The sequence below is a fragment of the Eulemur rufifrons genome, chromosome 29 (assembly GCF_041146395.1).
Source record: "Eulemur rufifrons isolate Redbay chromosome 29, OSU_ERuf_1, whole genome shotgun sequence".
In the NCBI taxonomy this organism is placed as follows: domain Eukaryota; kingdom Metazoa; phylum Chordata; class Mammalia; order Primates; family Lemuridae; genus Eulemur; species Eulemur rufifrons.
The window spans coordinates 29651837-29672123 of NC_091011.1; the positions used below are offsets into that span (position 1 = coordinate 29651837).

The 20287-nt window shown below is 44.0% G+C and overlaps 2 non-coding genes across 2 annotated transcripts; one reads left to right on the forward strand and one right to left on the reverse strand.

The window, feature by feature from the left end:
* Positions 1-2936: 2936 nt before the first annotated feature.
* LOC138377737 (small nucleolar RNA SNORD93) lies at positions 2937-3005 on the reverse strand. The gene has a single exon (XR_011231890.1). It is a non-coding gene; the product is annotated as a small nucleolar RNA SNORD93 (small nucleolar RNA).
* Positions 3006-19824: 16819 nt separating this feature from the next.
* Positions 19825-19931, forward strand: LOC138377650 (U6 spliceosomal RNA). The gene has a single exon (XR_011231817.1). It is a non-coding gene; the product is annotated as a U6 spliceosomal RNA (small nuclear RNA).
* Positions 19932-20287: the final 356 nt, after the last annotated feature.

Genomic DNA, 20287 nt, shown 5'->3' on the forward strand with positions numbered 1-20287 from the left:
AGTTGCTAATTGGCCAGTTGGCTCTTTTCTCTACACTGAGGAAGAGCCAAATTGGCCGGACCCTACAGCATGAGGCCTGATTGGCTCAGTTTTTACTCTTGCTCTCATCTTGCTGAACTCTTTGTTCCCTCTTCTAATTATTGTAGGTTGATATTTGTTTATAAACCACGTCCAGTTATTTTGGGAATGTGGTGGTGGTAGGGTATAAAAAGAGATGATTGTCTCTTCACAGCTTGTTCTAACAATTGAATTTTGCAGATATTGACCCAAACACTAAGTGAAATTATTCCTTACAACAGAAGTGCACAGTCAGCCAGGTGCAGTGGCTCACGCCTGTAATCCTAGCACTCTGGGAGGCTGAGGCGGGAAGATAGCTCAAGGTCAGGAGTTCAAGACCAGCCTGAGCAAGAGCAAGACCCTGTCTCTACTAAAAATAGAAATTATCTGGACAACTAAAAATATAGATAGAAAAATTAGCCAGGCATGGTGGCACATGCCTGTAGTCCCAGCTACTCGGGAGGCTGAGGCAGAAGGATTGCTTGAGCCCAAGAGTTTGAGGTTGCTGTGAGCTAGGCTGATGCCACGGCACTCTAGCCCAGGCAACAGGGTGACTGTCTCAAAAAAAAAAAAAAGTGCACAGTCTAACCAGCTCCATCTTACATATTGAAATGAATAAATTACACTGTGCAAGCTCTATAAAGTTAGGAACTGTCTCTATCACAGGACTTAACACATGGCAGATCAGTAAATAGTTGCCAAATTATATAATTAAATTTTGAAGGCTTTAGGGCCCTCAAAAATACAAATACTTTAGTCTGAAATACTCACTTAAACTAGAAAGATGTGCTTACTTTTACGAAAAAAATCGACTTGTACGCAAGCACTTATGAACACTGTAGAGGTCCTTAGACAAAATGGGCTTGAAATCAAATTATGACTCAATGTACCTAAACTGATACAACAGTGGCACCGTTGTTATACTGGGCAAGTTCCATCACTTTCTGGGGAGGTTAGTGCCATTAGCATAAAAATTATATTCAAATCACAATTCCTTTTATAGTCATAATTAGAGATTCTCTTCATGCCCAAGTTCCTCATTTGGAATTAGTGAATTTCTCTTTGAAAACATTTCATTCAACTCCTGGTTTGTTTCACTTCCCTTCAGGGCACTAGAGCACAAAGGAATGGTCTGGTAGTGTAAGTCATGTTGGCATCTTTCCATTCCTGCTTCAGCTGTGCTGTACATGCAGGCATGCACTGAACCAAGGGGGGCAAGTTGGTTCTGCAGAACCACTCATCGCATTCTCTTTGGTGATGCTAGACTTCTTAACCAGGATACTGTTTTGGATACTTCTCTGTCACTAGGACACAGGCAAGGGGATTTGGTGGTGGGGGGGTGCAGTAAGGAATGTTATTAAACCTGGAACCTTAAGGGGCATATCTGAAGGGCTTTGTTTGCCCATACAGGCAAGATGGCATAACTCAGCTCATGTCAGAAGTACTTTGGTCACTGGGGTAGGGCTCAGCAGGCCCTATGGTTAGACCTGTCACCTACAGGAAATGACTCATCAATACTTGAACCTATCCTCCTTTCAGAAGCATTCTTGAATATCCCAAGGAAAAAAGTGCATAGGCTGGCTTTCAGTCAACCAAGTGGTTTACACAGCATCATGTATTGTGCTCAACCCACAACTACTCAGCATCTAACCTCATTTTTCTAATTTCCTGGCTAGCTAGTATTTGCCAAGGACCTAAAGTTTCTTGGGATGGAAAATAGCCAACATGGAAAGCAAGGCTGCAAGGAACCCACAGCAGTATCAATGGGACACGGTTAATAGAATTTTCATATCCCATTCCCTCCTAGCCCGTGGCCAAATGGACTATGAAAAAATTGAAGGGTAAGTGCCATACTATAGATGAGATTTAAAGTGTAGCTGTTAAGTATGAGATTTGACAAACGTATAGTCATTCCATAATCAAGATGTAGAACAGTCATAGAAAAATTTGTAGCATACAAAGTATACAAACTACTTAGAAGCTACCCAAAAAATACACACAGTTTTTAAAAGTGAGATACTTTAATCTTAGGTAGAATTAAGTCTGCCATTGCCATATATATTCTTCAACAGTAATATTTATGAGTATCCTATAAAACTTATTTTCAGAATAATCAAAAGAATGTTATTCAAAAATGACTTTTGTAAGTTAAAGCACAGTTCATAAAGTAGTCTTAGTTGTAAAATAAATCGTCTACTTAGAATTAATATGTTCTAAAACTGACCTACTTGCCGAACTAGACTTAGTCATATCTTTGTAGAGTATATGAACCAGGATTAAGGACTTGCTCTTTGGTGTCAGCACTGTATCAAGTTTCAGACCAGGGCAAGGAGATAGAAAAACTACTTTAAATAATGGAATTGAATTCTATAGAAATTCTCTATGGGGCCAACTCAGCTACAGGGCAGAGGCACAGAATTCTCAGATAAATATTCCCATAGATAATTGGGACTATCTCAAAATTCACCCTTGCTACCAACCTGAAAGGGACAAAAAAAAAAAAAAAAAAAAAAAGAAGCAAAAACCTCTATTCTGTATATATCAATGATCACATACTCAAATACTCCTTATCCACTTGAAAAACAGATTCTTTGAAGCACCAGACCTGTAAAAGAAATATCACAATGGGTTATTACTAAATAACAAAACCCAACAGTGTCTAAATTGTTTACAAAAACTGGGCAGGTAAGTAAATAGAATCCCCCAGTGCACTACCTGTTGTTAACAGTAATGTCCCATCCAAATTTTTTGCTCAAAATCCTATCTTTTTCCTGGCTGAATGAAGTATAACCCATTTACCAGCTTTTTTCCTTTTTAGCTGGAGCATAATTTTAAACGGGATGATGTGATTCCATTTAGTAAATTCCTGCATATCAACTTGGCCTCAGGTAAATCCTTTAATCCATCACAGCAGAATCCAATCAGATTAGAGTTCTCATCCTTGGCCAAGAATTCTATTCAACTATTAAGAACTGTAGCCAAATTCTTTCCATTTTGGTTCATACCTTAAATTCATCAGCATCTTGAACTCCACTGAACCTGGTTAAAAAAAAAAAAAAAAAAAAAAAGCAACTTGAACAATGGTAAGAGTATCATGCCCTTTTTGTTTCAAAAAAATAGAGTGGCTTTTATTGTGGCCATCTATTAGCTACCTTTCATGAATAAAATGCTATCTTTGAATAGAATTTCTGTACAAAGTTGTTTTCTCCAAATTTCCTGACACTTGGGCATCCTATTTTCCAACTAGAAGTAAAATGAAGTGAATTAAGTTCCCAGATCTTGGGAATCTATTTTATGTCCCCAGTTCACCATCTTTCTGCCATTACCTCCGTTACATTAGGCTGGAATAGTATCAATTTTAGAGAAGAAACATTATCAGCAACAGTATTTACCTAGGAAAAATGGAAACAAAAACTTTCATAGATTTAGAAACCAAAGGAAGCTCCAAACTTGTTTACTCTGGGGCTGAGTCCAGCTGGCTGAGAAGTTTCTAGTCCTGGGCTCTTGTTCAGTTTCCACAATCCTTAAATAGACACTAGCAGAGGCTGCTTCCTGGACATGGTGTCTCTCACAGGTCAAACTGAATAGTTAAAACAATTTGGATCCACAGGAATCCCCAACACCTAAAACAATGGTCCCCAAAAGCCACTGCATTCCCCTGTAGTGTAGGGATATTCTCCAGAGATCAAGGTATTCAGGGCAGGGGAAATTGTGTTTTGGGCCCATGTATTAAGCTGAAAAAAAGGTGCTTAGAATACAGGCTGCATCAGCACATTTTTTTCCTCTTCAAAAGCGTGGTAATTTCTATCTCCCATTTGGTTTCAAACCATTAAAAAGGCAGTAACAGTATTTCACAACTGAGGAAAACATGTCGACCACAAGCCTCACATTTCAACAGAAAACTATTAACTGGTACCTATGATGGCCACAAAGATTCCTTCCTTTCTTCATTCACATCTAAATTTAGATTTTTACAAATTTTACTAAATTCGGAGAACATCATTTTGTACAGCAATTTGTACCAGTAATAAGCAGTGAGAATTCTCACTAATGCCCTCAAGAGCCAGGGCGCACACGCACACACCAAAACAAACAACTTCGCGGACAGAAGCTGGGCGTTCAATGCCCTGGACAAGTCAGAACCCGACGGTCAGATTTTTTCCAAGGACAGAAAACCAAGATAGGCCTCGCACCCTGAAAATGCTGGGGGCCGCCCTGCGGTATAATAAGGCGCTGGCCACTCCTGCAAAGGTAGATCTGGGGGAGAAAATCGCAGGGCCTTATTAAGGCTCACAGCGCTTTGCTTGCCTCATTGTAGCCATCGTTTCCCGCAAGACTCATCCCCCAGACCTTTAAAAAAAAAAAAAAAAAAATCCAGTTGTGCAAAAGTGGCAACTGAATGGCATTTGTAGCGGGGTAGTGGCTGCGTGGGCGCAATTACCTGCGCTTGTTGCTAACACTGACATTATACGGCTCGGCTCCGAAATTTACAGCGCTTCAGATCTCTGATCTCATTCACTTCCTAAATAGGAGTTACTAGGCTGGCGGGAGCCCCAAGTGCGCCAAGAACCCGGAGACTGTCCCGGGCTCTGCGCCTCCGCCCCGGGGTGGAGTCTGATTCTCGAAACAGGATCATTTAACTTAAAAACGGGCTAGAAGCTACCCGTGGACCGGATCCCTTGACGGCAGGGCCACAGGCACGGGAGGTGACGGGCGCCTGGCGGCTTCTTGCTGAGTGGCGGGGTTGGAGGCTGTGGGGGTACTCGAGAAGGCGGGGGGTCGCCCCCGAAGGCGCCACAAGGACACTGGCTGGCCTTCACGGGCAGGAAGGGCCCAGGCACCACGAGGACGTCTCCACCCGACAGGGGCCGTAACAGAGGCTCCCCCGGGGCGCCCAGCTGAGGCCGAACTCCTGTCCCTGCCCCTTGGCCTGGTCCGGCCCCGGGGCGGCGAGGGGCGCGCCTCGGAAGGGCCACGGGAGCGACCAGAAGCCATGTGGCCCGCTCCCAAGTCCAGCCGATCAGGAGCCACTTACCAAGTCGCGCGCTGCGGCGGAAAGGGGAAGGCGCCTCACAGATCAAGTTTAAAAGAGTCTGGGCCGTCAGCACGCGGGCGGCAGCCAACCAAAAAGTTGCCCAAGCGCCCCTCCCGCCCCGGCACCCGCCCCGGCACCCGCCCCGCCGGCGCGCCCAGAGGCCTTCGCGCGCCCCCTGCCAGCGGCAGGGCAAGTGGGCCGGGGCCTCCCCTATCCTGGCCTCCTCTGCCCTGGTATCCCCTCCCTCCCCGGCCTTACCCTGTCCTACCCCGTGCCTGGAAATCCCACCACAGGGCTGCATGCTTAGAATGATGGACAAAGTCTGCAAATGTCTCGTCCCCAAAGCAACTCTGTGTCACTGGTGGGGGGCAGGGGAGTATCTTGACTGCAGTAAAATATACAGTTCATTGGCTGGATGGGTATGCAGCATTGTATACAGAACGTAGGTTTTGTGGATTGAATCGGACACCCTCCATGTGTTTAAGTCCAAACCTGCAGCACCTGTGAATGTAACCTAATTTGGAAACAGTGGTGCAACGTGGCAACTGTAGTAGATGAAGTCAAGTTAAGATGAAGTCACTGGGGTGGACCCTCCTAATTCAACATGACTTGTGTCCTTATCACACGGTGTCAAATGTCATGTGAAGACAGAGGCACACAGGGAGGATATGTAAGGACAGAGGCAGAGATTGGAGTGATGCAGCTGTAAGCTCAGAATGCCAAGGATGGTCGGCCCCCACCAGAAGCTAGGAGGAGACAAGGAAGGATTCTCCCCTATCCGTTTCAGAGGGAGCTCGATGCTGCTGCTACCTTGCTTTTGGACTTGAGCTACAAGAACCGTGAGACAATACATTTCTGTTGTTTGAGGTCACAAAATATTTTGTTAAGGCATCCCTAGGAAACTAATACAATGACTGTGGGACCTGTGCAGAGGGAAGAGCCAACTCAGCCTTCTAAAAGTTAAAATTGATGTTTCCTATAAGCCCTGTGAGAGGGAGCTTGTTTCCCGTGTTTACTGCTATTTACTGCCTAGTGCACTTGCTGGCACTTAACAGGCTCTCAATAGATATTTGCTGAATTAATGACTGAGTGTCTTCATGCCAGGCAATGTAGCAGGCAGTAGGTATGGGTAAGCATCATAGTCATGCATACTCCATATTTAGGGACTCTTTCATTTATAAACTTGAAAGGTGTGAATTTACATGTTCAAAGTCTCATGCCAACATTACCCAAAGGGTTTATCTTCTATTCCAGTGCATGAATTCTCTGGAAGCAAAGCTGAGTGGGGATTAGTTGTGGGAGGCATGAGGCCAACAGCAGCAGTCTTAGAACCCAAGTATCCCATACCCTCCCCAAGGTGATCTGCAAGCCCCAGAAGCACTGCTGGCAGGACCTGCAGTCATAGCCCTACTCTTACATTTGCTTTTAAACGTCATCTGTCCCTGCAATTTTGAGATTTGGGGCTTTCTAGGAACTGGAGCACTTGAGATCATTTTGGTTAGAGAGACTGCTGGGTGCAAAAAATATTTGAGTGCCTATTTTGTGCCGAGTACTGTAATTGGTGCTGGGGGGGGGGTGTGAAGTCCAATGAGAAACTGCCCCTGCCCTAAGTGAGGAATGTAAGGTGAGATTCACATGCTGATAGAAGCCCATGCAGAGTGCCACAGAGCCTGGCCTGCTAAGGATGCAGGGAAGGCTTCCTGAAGGAGGGGCTACCTACGTTGAGTCTAGCATTACCAGCAGGAAACTGACAGTACATGAAATTTAGGAGAGGAAAGAAGCAAAGAGGCCAAGAGAGTTAAAGAAAAATGACAGGATAGTAGAATAGAAGAGACTTTAATAGATCATCCAGGATTTTCTCTGGTGGAGTGGAGCTGGTCTTAGGGTATTCTCCAAAAGCAGTTGTCATGATGGTAGAATGTAAGCTCCATGAGAACTGTTTCCTTCTTGACTGAATCCCAGAATCCAGCATAATGCCTGCGAAGTGACTCCAGGGAAAGCGATTCAATATTTATCCTCCAAAGTAGTTGAGTATTCATGCCATAGACTTTTCAAGGCTCATAATGGGATAGTGGTGGGGTCTTATCCCAGGCTGTAGCTTCCTTGGGTCACCTCAGGCGTGAATTTATCCCTATCTTCCCAGTACCTGGCCTAGGGCTTTGTACATCGTAAATGCTCAATAAAACCTGCTGAATTTCCTTTCTTGGTGTCTATTTGACTTGGCTTTCACATATGCAATGAACTACAGGCAGTCCCCTACTTAAAATGGCTCAACTTATGATTTTTCAACTTTGTGATGATGCAAAACCAATATGTGTTCAGTAGAAGGTATGCTTCAAGTACCCAATCATTCTGTTTTTCATTTTTAGTATAGTATTAAATAAATAACATGGACTATCCAACATTTTATTATAAATATGCTTTGTATGAGTTGATTTTGTCAAACTATAGGCTAATGTGGGTGTTCTGAGCACATTTAAGGAAGGCTAGGCTAAGCTATGATATTTGGTAGGTTAGGTAGATATTTTTGACTTACCATATTTTTAACCTACAATGAGTTTATTGGGCCATAAGCCCAGAGTAAGTTGAGGAGCATCTGTACTTGTAGAGTAGGAATCCCAGGGCACTGGGAGATGTTGGCACCTCTCTGGCTAGCTTTGCTGCTGTTAGAGGGGAGCCTTTTCCCCCACCCCATGTTTTTCAGTGGAAAAATTTCTTCTAGATAATGCCCTGGGCCTCTTACCCATTCTTTCCTCATTCCTTTCCAGAGAAGGAAGGCATTTCCATAAAGACACAATCTGAACAGTAATAAAGCTAACACTTGAACTTCCTTTCTGTGTCTTATGTCTGAGCTGGTTCTGAACGTGAAAGAAGTGGTGGGATGGGCGGGGAGAGGGAAGCGCATTATTTTTCTCCCTCCCCAAATCCTACAGTTGCCTGATCCTTATCCCGGGGAGGATCTAAGACTCCCAGGTTCTCAATGGACTAACATCAGACACAGATCTCAGACATTTGCTCTCATGAATTAATTGGTCCATTGATTTACTCTTGTGTCTGTATTTAGTGCACATTTTAGTGGGTTGTTGCAGTGTAGAGTCAGAATATAAAGCAACTGCAGACATTATTTATAATTTAAACGATCACTCTAGTTGGGTAACATTTTAATTGGGGTCACTGGGCTGTTTGCCATGTGCAGGTCTCTGCCCAACAGCTTGCCTTTTCCAAGCAGCTGTAGGCTTGTTTTCAAGCCAAGAGAGAATGTCTGCCCTCGCTGAAGCATATTGGTTTCATCTGCCTAAATAAACCCATGTGGCTGATTTCAGCAATTAGAGGGTGCATATGTGAGTATCCTGGAAGCCCTGGGGTACAGATGCTCTTGTTTCTGATACCTGCATGGGTATAAAATAGCCTAGTTTTTAAAAATCCCCTCACAGGTTTGTTATTTACAAACCTGAGCATTGTTGTTCACAATACTAGAAAGTATATGAATAGAATATAAAACAGCATTGTTACATATTCAATATATCACATATATCACCTTTATTGTTAAGAATGATTAGGTTTGTTGTAAAACAAATAAAGTAAAAACATTTCTAAATCCACATCCTTCTGCAATTAACCCCTAATTTCTTGTTTCTTTTTATAGGAAAAATCCTCAAGAGTTGTTTGTATTTGTCTCCAATTCCTCCCTTCCACTGTCTTCTGAACCCAATCATTCAGGGCATCTCCTGCTATTCATGCCCTTGTATAATCCCCTCCCGTGCAGTGTGGGCTGCAGAGCAAAAGTGATGGAATGGCATGTGAAAAGATGTTAAGCATTATATGCCATTAGAAAATTGTAAACTACAGCAACACTGAGATACCACTACACACCTATAAGAATGGCTAAAATCCAAAACACTGGCGATTCCAAATGTTGGTGAGGATGTGGAGCAACAGGAACTCCCATTCACTGGTGGGAATGCAAAATGGTACAGCCTCTTTGGAAAACAGTTCAGCAGTTTCTCGCAAAACTAAATATACTCTTACCATAAGATCCAGCAATCATGCCCCTTGGTGTTTACCAAAGGAGTTGAAAACTTGTGTCCACACAAAAACCTGGACATGAGTGTTTCTATCAGCTTGCTCATAATGGCCAAAACTTGGAAGCAACCAAGATATCCTTCAGTAGGTGAGTGGATATCCAAACAATGGAATATTATTCAGTGAACTGAGCCATCAAGCCATGAAAAGACATGGAGGAAACTTAAATGCCTATTGTTAAGTGAAAGAAGCCAATGTGAAAAGGCTACAACTATGAATATATGGCAACCTGGAAAAGGTAAATCTACGAAGACGGTGAAAAGATCAGTGGTTGCCAGGGGTTGGGGGGAGGGAGGGAAGAACAAATGGAGCAGGGGATTTTTAGAGCTGTGAAACTATGCTGTCTGACACTGTAAGGGTGGATACATGTCATTATACATGCGTCAAAGCCCACAGAATGCACAACACAGAGTGAACCCTGATGTAAACTATGAACTTGGGTTTGTAATGATGTGTCAGTGTTGCTTCACCAAATATAACAGATGTACCACATTGGTGTGGAACATCGACAGTGGGGGAGGCTGTGTGTGTGCGTGTAGATGTGGGAACTCCCTATTTCCTGTTCCATTTTACTGTAAATCTAATAGTGCTTTAAAAAATAAAGTCTTTTAAAAAAAGTGATGTGACATCACATCCAAGATTAAGTTATAAAAGACTGTAATTTCCATCTTGAGCTACTTTCCCTTTGTCTCTTTCTTACATCCTAGAAGAAGCAAGCTGCCCTGGCGTCAGCTGCTCCATGGAGAGACCCACTTGGCAAAGGATAAATGTCTCAGGCCAACAGGGCTCTGAGCCCTGCCAGCAGCCACACGAGCAAGCGTGGAAACAGATCCTTCCCGTCAAGCCTCGAGACGACTCTAGCCCCAGGCAACACCATGACTGCAGCCTTGTGGGAGACCATGAGCCAGACACACTGAGCTCAGCTGCTCCCAGATCCCTGACCCACAGAAGCAGGGAGATAATAAATGTTTATTGCTTAAAGCTGCTAGTTTGGGGTAGTTTGTTATGCAGCAGTAGATAACTCATACACCAATCCATCACTCCATAAAAACAGCTCTTTTTGAGGTCAGCAGTGATTTCAGCCTTCACCTTAGTGACCTTCATCTCAGTTGTAAGTGTGATCATCCTCTCCTTCTCCAAACACTTCCCATTTGTCCTCCAAGTCTTCACACTTTCTCAGTTTTTCTCCCACCTCCTGGCTTCTTCTTCTCAGCCTCTACTATTGGGTCCTTTTCACTGTGGCCACCTTCACACTGCAGAGTTCTCCAGAGTTTCTCTCTCCTCGTGCACATGAGAACAGAGGAAAGGCTATGTGGGGACACACTGAGAAGGTGGTTGTCAACAAGTCAGGGAGAGGCCTCAGCAGAAACCACCCTGCTGGCGGTTTGAGCCTCCAGCATTGCGAGAAAGTGAATTTCTGTTGTTTAAGCCTCCAGTCTGCGGTTTTCTATTACGGCAGCCTGAGCAGACTAAGACACCACGTTAGAAATGAGGCCCCCTCTTACCGCCCTGTATAAAATGCCAGTTCCACTGCTCTTGCCCGGCATGTCTATCTTCCTTAATTTGCTTTCTTTCCTCACAGCACTTCCTTTTCTTACTTATTTTTTGTTCGTCTCCCCTGAATGGAACACCAGTGCCATGAGGGCAAAGCTTGTACCCACAGCACCCTGAACTGTGTCTGGCACATCTTGGGCCCCCACTTAATGGTTAAGTGCTCATGACTGAACTGGAGCAAAACCCTTCTGTGCTGACGTTGCTTCAAATTCTGCGGACAACCGCAGGTGCTGAAAAGGAAGAAATCACTGTCAAAAAGTGAGCACCAGTCACAGCGGCCCCCCAGTTATAGAGTTGTATCTTTATCATTCTTAGAATCCATTAGGGATTGCATCTGGCTACATATAATAGAGATCTGGCTAGAGGGGCTTAACCAAATAGTGATTTTATTTTCCTCATATATTAATAACAATTTGTAACTGGTGCAAGGGGACCCAGGGTATTTCTAGCTTTCTGTTCAGCCATCCTTAAAATATAGCTTTAACTCTTCTAATTGACTCCTTGTGTTCACACATCCAGCATCTCATCCGCATTCCTGGCAAGAAAGCCAAGAAGGGTGCAGGGCAAAGGGCAAAGGTCAATGTCAACTGAGGCAGTCCTTTTAAAAAATCACTTTCCCAGAAGTGCCATTTGGTGATTCCACTTACATTTCATTGGCCAGAATTGTGTCACATGCCCTTCTTTAGCTGCAGGTGATACTGAGAAAAATGCTTGGCACATTACCACCCTGAATAAAAATGGGGCGATTTCTTAGAAAAGAAGTGATGGAGTAATATTAATAAAAATTGGCTAGGTGTCTGACAGTGTGAGACTCGTCCTGTTGTACGAGAAAAGAAATTTCCCCACTTTTCAGTTCCCAGAAGAATGTAGCACAATGCCACGTTCCAAGTGTCTGCTATAATCTGGATGGAGTTCCAGGTAGTGAGAACAGCGTGTGTGCAGAATTCCTGAGTGGACGTGAGAAAGAGCTTCCCTGGGGCTGGATCTCAGAGTGGGCGTGTGGGACGGAGAATGATTGTAGGGGAAGCTTTGTTCGGTCGTTTATTTGTGTAATTGTGCAGATCAACATTGCCAAGTTTAAATTTCAAGAGCATGGGGATTGTGACTGCTTAATTTCTGTATATAAAACCCAGGCTGCCTGAACCCCGTGCAGACAGTTGCTAATACATGCCCTCCGCAGAAATGATGATAAGTGATGTGAAGCTGCTTGATTGCATTGTCCTTTCTGATGAATGCATATTTAGGACCCACATTTGGAAGCCTGGAAATAGCTGCCAGGCCCATCCAGATTTGTGCTGGGTAATTGAATGCAGCGATGCCACAAATGGCTTCTCCTAAATCATGCTTTCAGCTTCAGAAAAATTATAATGAAAAAAATGAATAATCCCTTTCTTCTTTCCAGAGAAATACATAACATGTGTTTTTAGTTTCCAATCCTTGACATTCGTAAGCATCTGTGTGAACATGACTTTCCGTCTTCAAAAAAAGCAACAGGACTCACTTGGCTTCCTCTTGCGACAGTCCCGTGCCCTTTCTTCTCTCCCCTCCTAATGCAGCCCTACGGTCGAGGCAGCAGCCACATGACGCTGTACCGAGGGCGGAGTTAGTTACTCTATATTTTTTCTACCGCTGATCTGCTCTGCCTTGTAAGTCCACGTTCTGCTGGATAGGGCAGGCGCCTAGAGGGCCTCACATTTTAGTCTAGTTGAGTAATCTATTCCAATTCAATAATTTAAATAGGCTTTTGAGGTAAATGTTCAGTCTATTTTTGTAAAAGGCTCAGTCTTTCAGGTTTCTGCTCCCCTTCCTTTCTGCTCCCCAGATGGCATCTGGTGCTCGCTTGTTGGGGGCCAGGCTGGTCTTCATGACAGGGGAGCGAGAACAGGGTTGACACGCATCCTCCGCATCCTCGCTGGCCTTTGCTGCTGTGTAAGCTGCCCTCGGGACAGTGACCACTGAATGTGACTGTTCCCAGTCCTAGGTCTTCTCTGGGGCTTGCTGCTGAAACCTGGGACCTGGTCACTCATGATCACACTTGCTCTTGGCTCCGGCAGGCCTTGGGAATCTGCCCTGGACAATTACAGTGTCACCTGCTCTGGCCACCCTACCTTTACAAAGTCCCCTCCCTCCATTACTTACTATTTCTTTACTCTGCTTTCTTTATTGTACTTATCAAGCCATCTGTCTATCTCTCGACTGGCTTCCTCTGGTAAAACTAAGTCCCTTTCAAGATCATTACTTCTATTTAGGGGTCTCCTTCCTATCCTCTAGAGAGGTGGATAGGTATATCCTTCTCTCATTCTCTCTCTCCATCTCCACCTCTATTTCAACCTTTACCTCCAAACTGATGCCCATACCTACACCTACACCTATACTTATCTACATCAATTAAATACATGGACTCTAAAATTAAACTTCCTGGATTCAAATCCCTGTTCTGTTACTTGTTAGCCATTCGCACGTGAGAAAGTTACTTAGGCTGCATGTGCCTCGTTTCCTTATTTGTAAGATGGGGATAACAGTACATACTGCACAGGTTGTGATAGAGATGAAATGAGTTAACACATAGAAAGGGTTTAGAAGAGGGCCTGACACACGGAAAGCACATGTAAGTATTTGCTGCTGTTATTATGACTGACTGCCTTCCCTATTAGAATATAAAATACACAAAGCACCACATGTACTCACCATCAAATTGGTATTAACTGATCAACACTTAAGTGCACATAGAGTAGTAACATTCACTGGGTGTCGGGCAGATGGAAGGGGGGAGGAAGGGATGGGTATATTCACACCTAATGAGTGCGGTGTGCACTGTCTGGGGGATGGACATGCTTGCAGCTCTGACTTGGGTGGGGCAAGGGCAATATACGTAACCTAAACATTTGTACCCCCATAATATGTTGAAATAAAAAAATTAAAAAAATAAAAAAATAAAAAACAAAACAAAACAAACAAACAAAAAAAGAATATGAAGTACACAGAGGCAGAAACTTTATCTTTTTCTTTTACTTCTGCTCAGGGCTCTCCTATCCTCTAGGAAGGTGAGTACTAGATGTTAGTCTTTAATTGATTGTTCTACCCCAAACTACCCTAGCCCAGGAATTCCAAGCCTGTTGGGTGACCTGGTCCTGACAAACCTCCCCTCCTCCCTCTGGGAGTTCCTTCTCCTGCCCCACAGAGTTTCTGGCTCCTTCCCAGCACTGAGGATGACATTATTGTCTCCTAGTCTTGAGAACCCAGCATGTGGGCGGTGGGCGGGTACATCTTCTATTGGGGGGGGGGACTTAAGGTAGTCCTGCTTTGCCTGTGTGTGTGTGTGTGTGTGTGTGTGTGTGTGTGTGTCTGTGTGTCAGTGCAGATGATAACGAGCAGCTCTCACTGCTTAAAATCAGCCATTTTCCCACCGTGCTTTCCTCCCTCCTGGGATGGTCTCTTCCCAGTTTCTGGCCTTACCTGTGTGGATTGAGAGAGAATTGTGCTGATGGCACCAGCTCTCCCCGCAGCCATGGCACTCCCCACTGTCCCCTCCTACTGCCCAGCTGCTGCATCGCTAGCTGAAGGCTTCCATTCCAACTCGTCTCCCCAAATATGTCTGAGCTCACCCCACTAGTGGCAGGAGTCGTTGCCCATGGCAATGGGCTTCATTCCTTAAGAACAGGCTCAAAATCCAAAGCAATCACTTTGAATTTGAGTAAGATTTGAAGTGTGATGAGTTTTGTCGTCTCCTCTCTCTCTTTCTTCTGCTGACCTTTCTGTCTGCCTCAGCACAGTACACCCCTTGCAGGATTAGATTCAAGATGACTTGGATATTTAATTTTAATCTAGGGGTTTGTAATCGGTCCACAGGGCAAAGAAGTGAGCCCCGCATGGAGCAGGGAAGGATGTGACCATTGTCTAGGCCCACCCAAGTAAAGTATTAGGGCTCTCTATTTCTTTGGCATTAAGGGTCCTGACTCTGTTCAGGGGATGCTGGGGTTACCAAAGACAGATGACAGTTCATAGACGACATTTCGGAAGGGCTTAGCAAAGTCTCGGGACATGAGTGGGTTTCCTTCTGCTGGAAGAACCACAGGCAACATACAAGCACCTGCTAACAGAAGATCCTTACCCCACACCAAAGAGATGATGAAATCAACTCCTCCTCTCATGTGCTCCCAAAGCATAGGCTGGTCTGCAGGTGTTGGCTTGGTGTTTAGGTCTATCTGGCCAGAGATGAGGAGAATCCTTCCTTTCCTTTACACACCTTTATATTATTAATTAATTGGTTGTAGTTCTTTTTATAAGGCAACAAGAGAGGAATTCTCTCTGGGAGAAAGATATATAAAAATTTCTGCAATTTTAAAACATATTTTTCACTTCTGAGAGCTTATGCCTGCTTGCTATTCTATAATAGTTCTATTAGAAGATAGAGTGATGGTTATTTAATACGATGTTAACCACACTGGCTTCTTGGCCCTCTCCTAGGAGGTTGCTTTTGTTTCAAAAATCTGAATGGTGAGGAGCCCCTGCTGTCAGTCTGAGCTAGTCTTAGGAGGTGCAAACAGAGGGGATTCCATGGTAAAGCTCTGTGGATGTGACCCAGCCCCTGCATCCCAGGGGACGAGGTGACCCAACCTTCTATTTCAAAACCAGAGTTACTGTCTGTGATGACAGCCAATGTCAATGTTTCTTTCTTCTTTTGGGATCCTGAAAAGGGAACTTCTATCTTCCAATAGAAATGTTACCCTGTAGCAAGCACACAAAATTCCTTAGAATAGCGAGAAGTGTATACGTGAAGTTGCAGAACATTTTCTGTTTTTGTTTCTTTGCCTTATCATTTTTGTTAGAGACAGGAAATCAGACAGGAGCTCAGGTGGCAACATACCCCTTGATTTGTATTGTAGGTGTCAGGAAAGTCAGTAAAATCCGGGAAATGAAATCAAGAGGTGATGGGGAAAGGGGCTCCTGTTTTAACAGCTTGGTCAGGGGAGCGCTTTCTGAGAGGCTGATATTTAAGAAGAGACCTGAAGGAAATGAGGGACTGAGCTATGGGAAGAGCATTCCAGACAGAGGGAACATAAACGTCCTGAGGTGGGAATATGGGTGATGTGTTTGGAGGTCGTGGGAAAAGGGACACATGGTGATCTCTTGATATGATCCCCCAGACTGGTGCCCCTGAGCAAGCTCCTGCCGCATCTCTGGCCTCCTCCCCCACTCCTGAAACCCCCACCCCCCACCCCCGTCTGCTGGGGCAAGTGGCTGGGGGAGCCTCTTCCTCCTCTTTTCATTCCCAGACATGACTGCTTTGGTGGTAGCTCTACCCTGCTCCCCACCTCTTCCCAATATTCACCTCCACCTCTGATATTTAAATTTCCAGAACCACTTGTGGAAATGTTTTTAAAAAGCTGAAATTGAGGCCAGGTGCGGTGGCTCATGCCTATAATCCTAGCACTCTGGGAGGCCAAGGCAGGAGGATCATTTGAGCTCAGGAGTTTGAGACCAGCCTGAGCAAGAGTGAGATCCCGTCTCTACTAAACATAGAAAGAAATTATCTGGCCAACTAAAAATATGTATGGAAAAAATTAGCTGGGCACGGTGGCACATGCCTGTAGTCCCAGCTACTCAGGAGGCTGAGGCAGGAGGATCGCTTAAGCCCAGGAGTTTGAGGTTGCTGTGAGCTAGGCTGACGTCATGGCACTCTAGCCCGGGCAACAAAGGGAGACTCTGTCTCAAAAAAAAAAAAAAAAAAGCTGAAATTGACCATTTCCATTTCTTTTAATTTCAGTTGTAACACTTCTGTTTCTCTTTGAGGCAAAGCAGATGCCTCCACCTGATGACAGTCACACACGAGATGGCTGGTGGAGGGTATGTAAAGAACATTAGCTCACTACCTTGACTTTTTACCCTCCCCCCAGAGATCTGGTTTGTGTACCTTCAATTCCACAAAATTGTCTTCCAGTAGTGTGACCTGTGACTTCCCAATTTCCAAAAACAATGGTTTTGTTCTCAGTCCTCATCTTAAATAATTTATCTGCAACATCTGGCATCGTGGACCACATGATGCTTCCAGAAAGTAACTACTTCACCTACTAACTGGCCAATTCTTTAATTTAAAGTGCACACATTGAGGGCCAGCCATGAGAGGTTCTGCTGTGGATTCTGGGTATTGAGGTGGAGACACAGCCCACCCTGCTCCGGGGGGAATTACAATCCAAAGGCAGCCGACTACAGGGCAGCTGAGTGGGCGGAGGGTGTGAAGGGAGCGTACAGGAGGCACCTCACCTGTCCTGGGGATGGGCTGGGGAAGGTTTCCCTGACCCTCTGAGTGTGTTCTGACCGTAAGTTCCCATGGCCTGGTTCTCCTTCTGCCTGTCTTTTCTGTTCCATCTGCTGCCTCAGTCTTTTTGTCCTGCCTTCTCACTTGGCCTTTTATGTGAGCCCTTCTCTGGCCATGTTCTCCCTCTGTATTCTCTCCTGCTTCATCCTTTCTTATGGTCTCTATCCTGCAAAAGTTCTATATCCCTGTCTTCAGTCTCTGTTTGTCCACAGAGTCAGTCCCTGACTCACCTGCTCTCTCCAGCTCCTTGCTTTTGGACTTCGGAGTCTCCTTCATTTTGACTTAGTTCAGCCTCATTTCTGAACCAACCCTGACTAAAGTTCCCATCCTGGTTTAAAAGTGCTGTTGGGAGAGGCAATCTGCCACAAGCACTGAGCGTCCCTGCATGTCCTTCCTGAGCATGCCAAAAGTGAAAGGCCCTGATTGTACTTCGCCCAGCCTGTCATTCAGGGTGATGTTTGCAGAAAGCAACCTTCGGGGAGGAGGTAATGTCGCCCCCCTAGGCAAAGAGCAGGCTTGCTTCTGCTCACTATAAAAGCAGTGAATCTGACCAGGTGTGGTGGCTCACGCATGTAATCCTAGCACTCTGGGAGGCTGAGGCGGGTGGATTGTTTGAGCTCAGGAGTTCAAGACCAGCCTGAGCAAGAGCGTAGACCCCATATTAATAAATAAATAAATAAATAAAAGCAGTGAATCTGCCATTTCGGAGCCCATTTTTTACTGAAGTACGATTTTTGTCCCAATTCCAAATTCTGGGAGGAAGACTCTGATTGGCTCTATTTGAGTTGAGAATCTATGCTTTGGCCAATCAACTGTGGCCACCAAACGGTGGGTCACACTGGACAAAGGTGCTGGGGACTCAGCCCTATGGGTAAGGAGGGTATTTAAGATGATGTTAGTGAACTGACACCCCCTCAACATGTCCATAATTTCTTTAGGGTGAATTCTGAAAAGTCGACCTCCTGGATTCAAGGGCATAACCCCTTACCTGGTTAATATCACCAATGGTGGGCATGGCGAACATCATGAAGATTTTAAATAACAAGCTGATATTGCCACTGGAAGAGCAGGTGGCCACGCTGAGCAAGCTGTGTGCCGCAAGGAACTCTGCGGGAGGAGACATGCATTTCTTCAAAAAAAGCTTTGAATCTTTCCAAGTCCTTTGCCATAAAATGTTGAAGAGAAAATGTTTAATTTGAAAAAATGAAAAGGAAGGTTTTGGGCATGATAGCTATCTTGTTCTTGGAGAAAGTCAATAGGAAGTTCCCTTTGGAAAAAATAAAACCTTCACTCTGCCTTCCAGCCCACAATATGAACCAGTGTGGGCGTGCTGTTACCAGTGGTGCCATTCTGACTGGTGGAAGCCAATATTTTGAATATCATCCCTAAGTAAGACTCCTTTGGAATGTCTGGTTTTTAACTAAAATTGCTTCTTGATGTGTCCAACAGGATGGTTTGCCTACAAAATGGACGGAGTTATCAAATTGTCCATTTAAGTGGTACAAAACAGCTACCAAATGTAAATACTGTGTTTATCATTGTCACTGTGTGGCACACCTTCTGACAGTCATTAGTGACTGGATTAGAAAACAGAAGGGCCCAGGAAGTCATTTTATTTTAAATGAAAAAGAATATGGATTAGGGTGAAGCTCTCTTTGACTCTCCTTAAACTGAGATTGAATCTGTCTGGAGAGAACCCCTACTACTTCTGACTGCAGATAGGGGATTACAGCACAAGCTCTAGGTGATGATCATACTTGCCTCACTTTTTATTTGCATAGTGGATTCAACTTGAATAAATAACTGTTGCAACTATCATCTCATTGAACCCTCAAAATAATGGGACGTAACAGGCAGGTAATCCTAATGAGGAAACCAAGACTAGAGGGCTAAGCAACATGCTCAATGTCAAACAATTAGTGAGCAGCAGAAGTAGGATGAAAAGTGGGAGCTCCTCACTCTCTGGTCACAGCTGTCCTGTAAGAATCTTTATTGTGGTTACGACTCTTAACTATTGCGTCAAAGACAGGATCTACACTCATGAACACTGTTACCGCTTTTCAGTGCTAAGGACATCTGAAATATTAATAGTTTGTCTTCATAGGGGACAAGTTAAATAAATTTTTAATGAAATGTAGTACAGTACTGTGCATCTGTAAAAAAGGAAGCTGTGTACTGATATGGAATAATCACTAAGACATATTTATAATACTTTTTTATACAATGCTTTTTATTTTGACATACTTCGAGGCTCACAAGAAGTTTCAAAAATAGCACAGAGAGTTCCCGTGTGTCCTTCCTTCCGCTTCCCCCAGTGATAACATTATACATAACCACAATATGTTGTCAAAACCAGGAAATTGATATTGGTGCAATACTATTAATTCAAATTAAGACCTTATTTGGATTTCTAAAAATGTTTTTAAATGAAAAAGAAAGGTGAGATAGTTAGTACATAGTATACATCCTACTTATTTTAAGAGAGAGGGGAAGGGTGTGTGTGTGTGTGTTTATTTCCATATGCCTAGGATATCTCTGGAAAGATATATAAGAAACTGGACACATTGGGCTGCCTCCAGGGAAAACTGGGCAGCAAGGTGCAGAAGAGGGAAACTGAATTTCACCTGTATATTCCTTCGAACCAATCCATCTATTACAAAAAAGTGAATGAAGACTCTTTATGTATTCACACAAAGTACTCTCTAAGTTATATTTCTGAGTGAAAAATGGAAGGTAAATAAGTGTGCATGCATCTCATTTACAAAAAAAGGTGGCAGTGCTCGCTTCGGCAGCACATATACTAAAATTGGAACGATACAGAGAAGATTAGCATGGCCCCTGCGCAAGGATGACACGCAAATTCGTAAAAAAAAATAAATAAATAAAAATAAAAAAATTAAAAAAAAAAAACCCAAAAAACAAAAAAAGGTGGCAGCTGGGGAGGTGGATTTATGTGTGTCTTTGTTTCCAAGTGCATAGATATCTCTGAAAGAATATGTGAGAAACTGGTAACATTGGTTTGCCTCCAGGGAGAAAAGTAGTCAAGAGCGGGTAGAGGTGGGAGGGTGGCCTTTCCCTATTATTTATTGTACCTTTGAAATTTAGACTGTGTGCATCTATTTCCTTTTCAACAAAATCAAGAAAATTGAAAAAATTAAATCCTAAAAATGCTTTCACTTTGTAAATTTTTTTCCTCTAAAATATTCAGCAGCTTTCCAGCTACTCTCTGGCTAAAATCC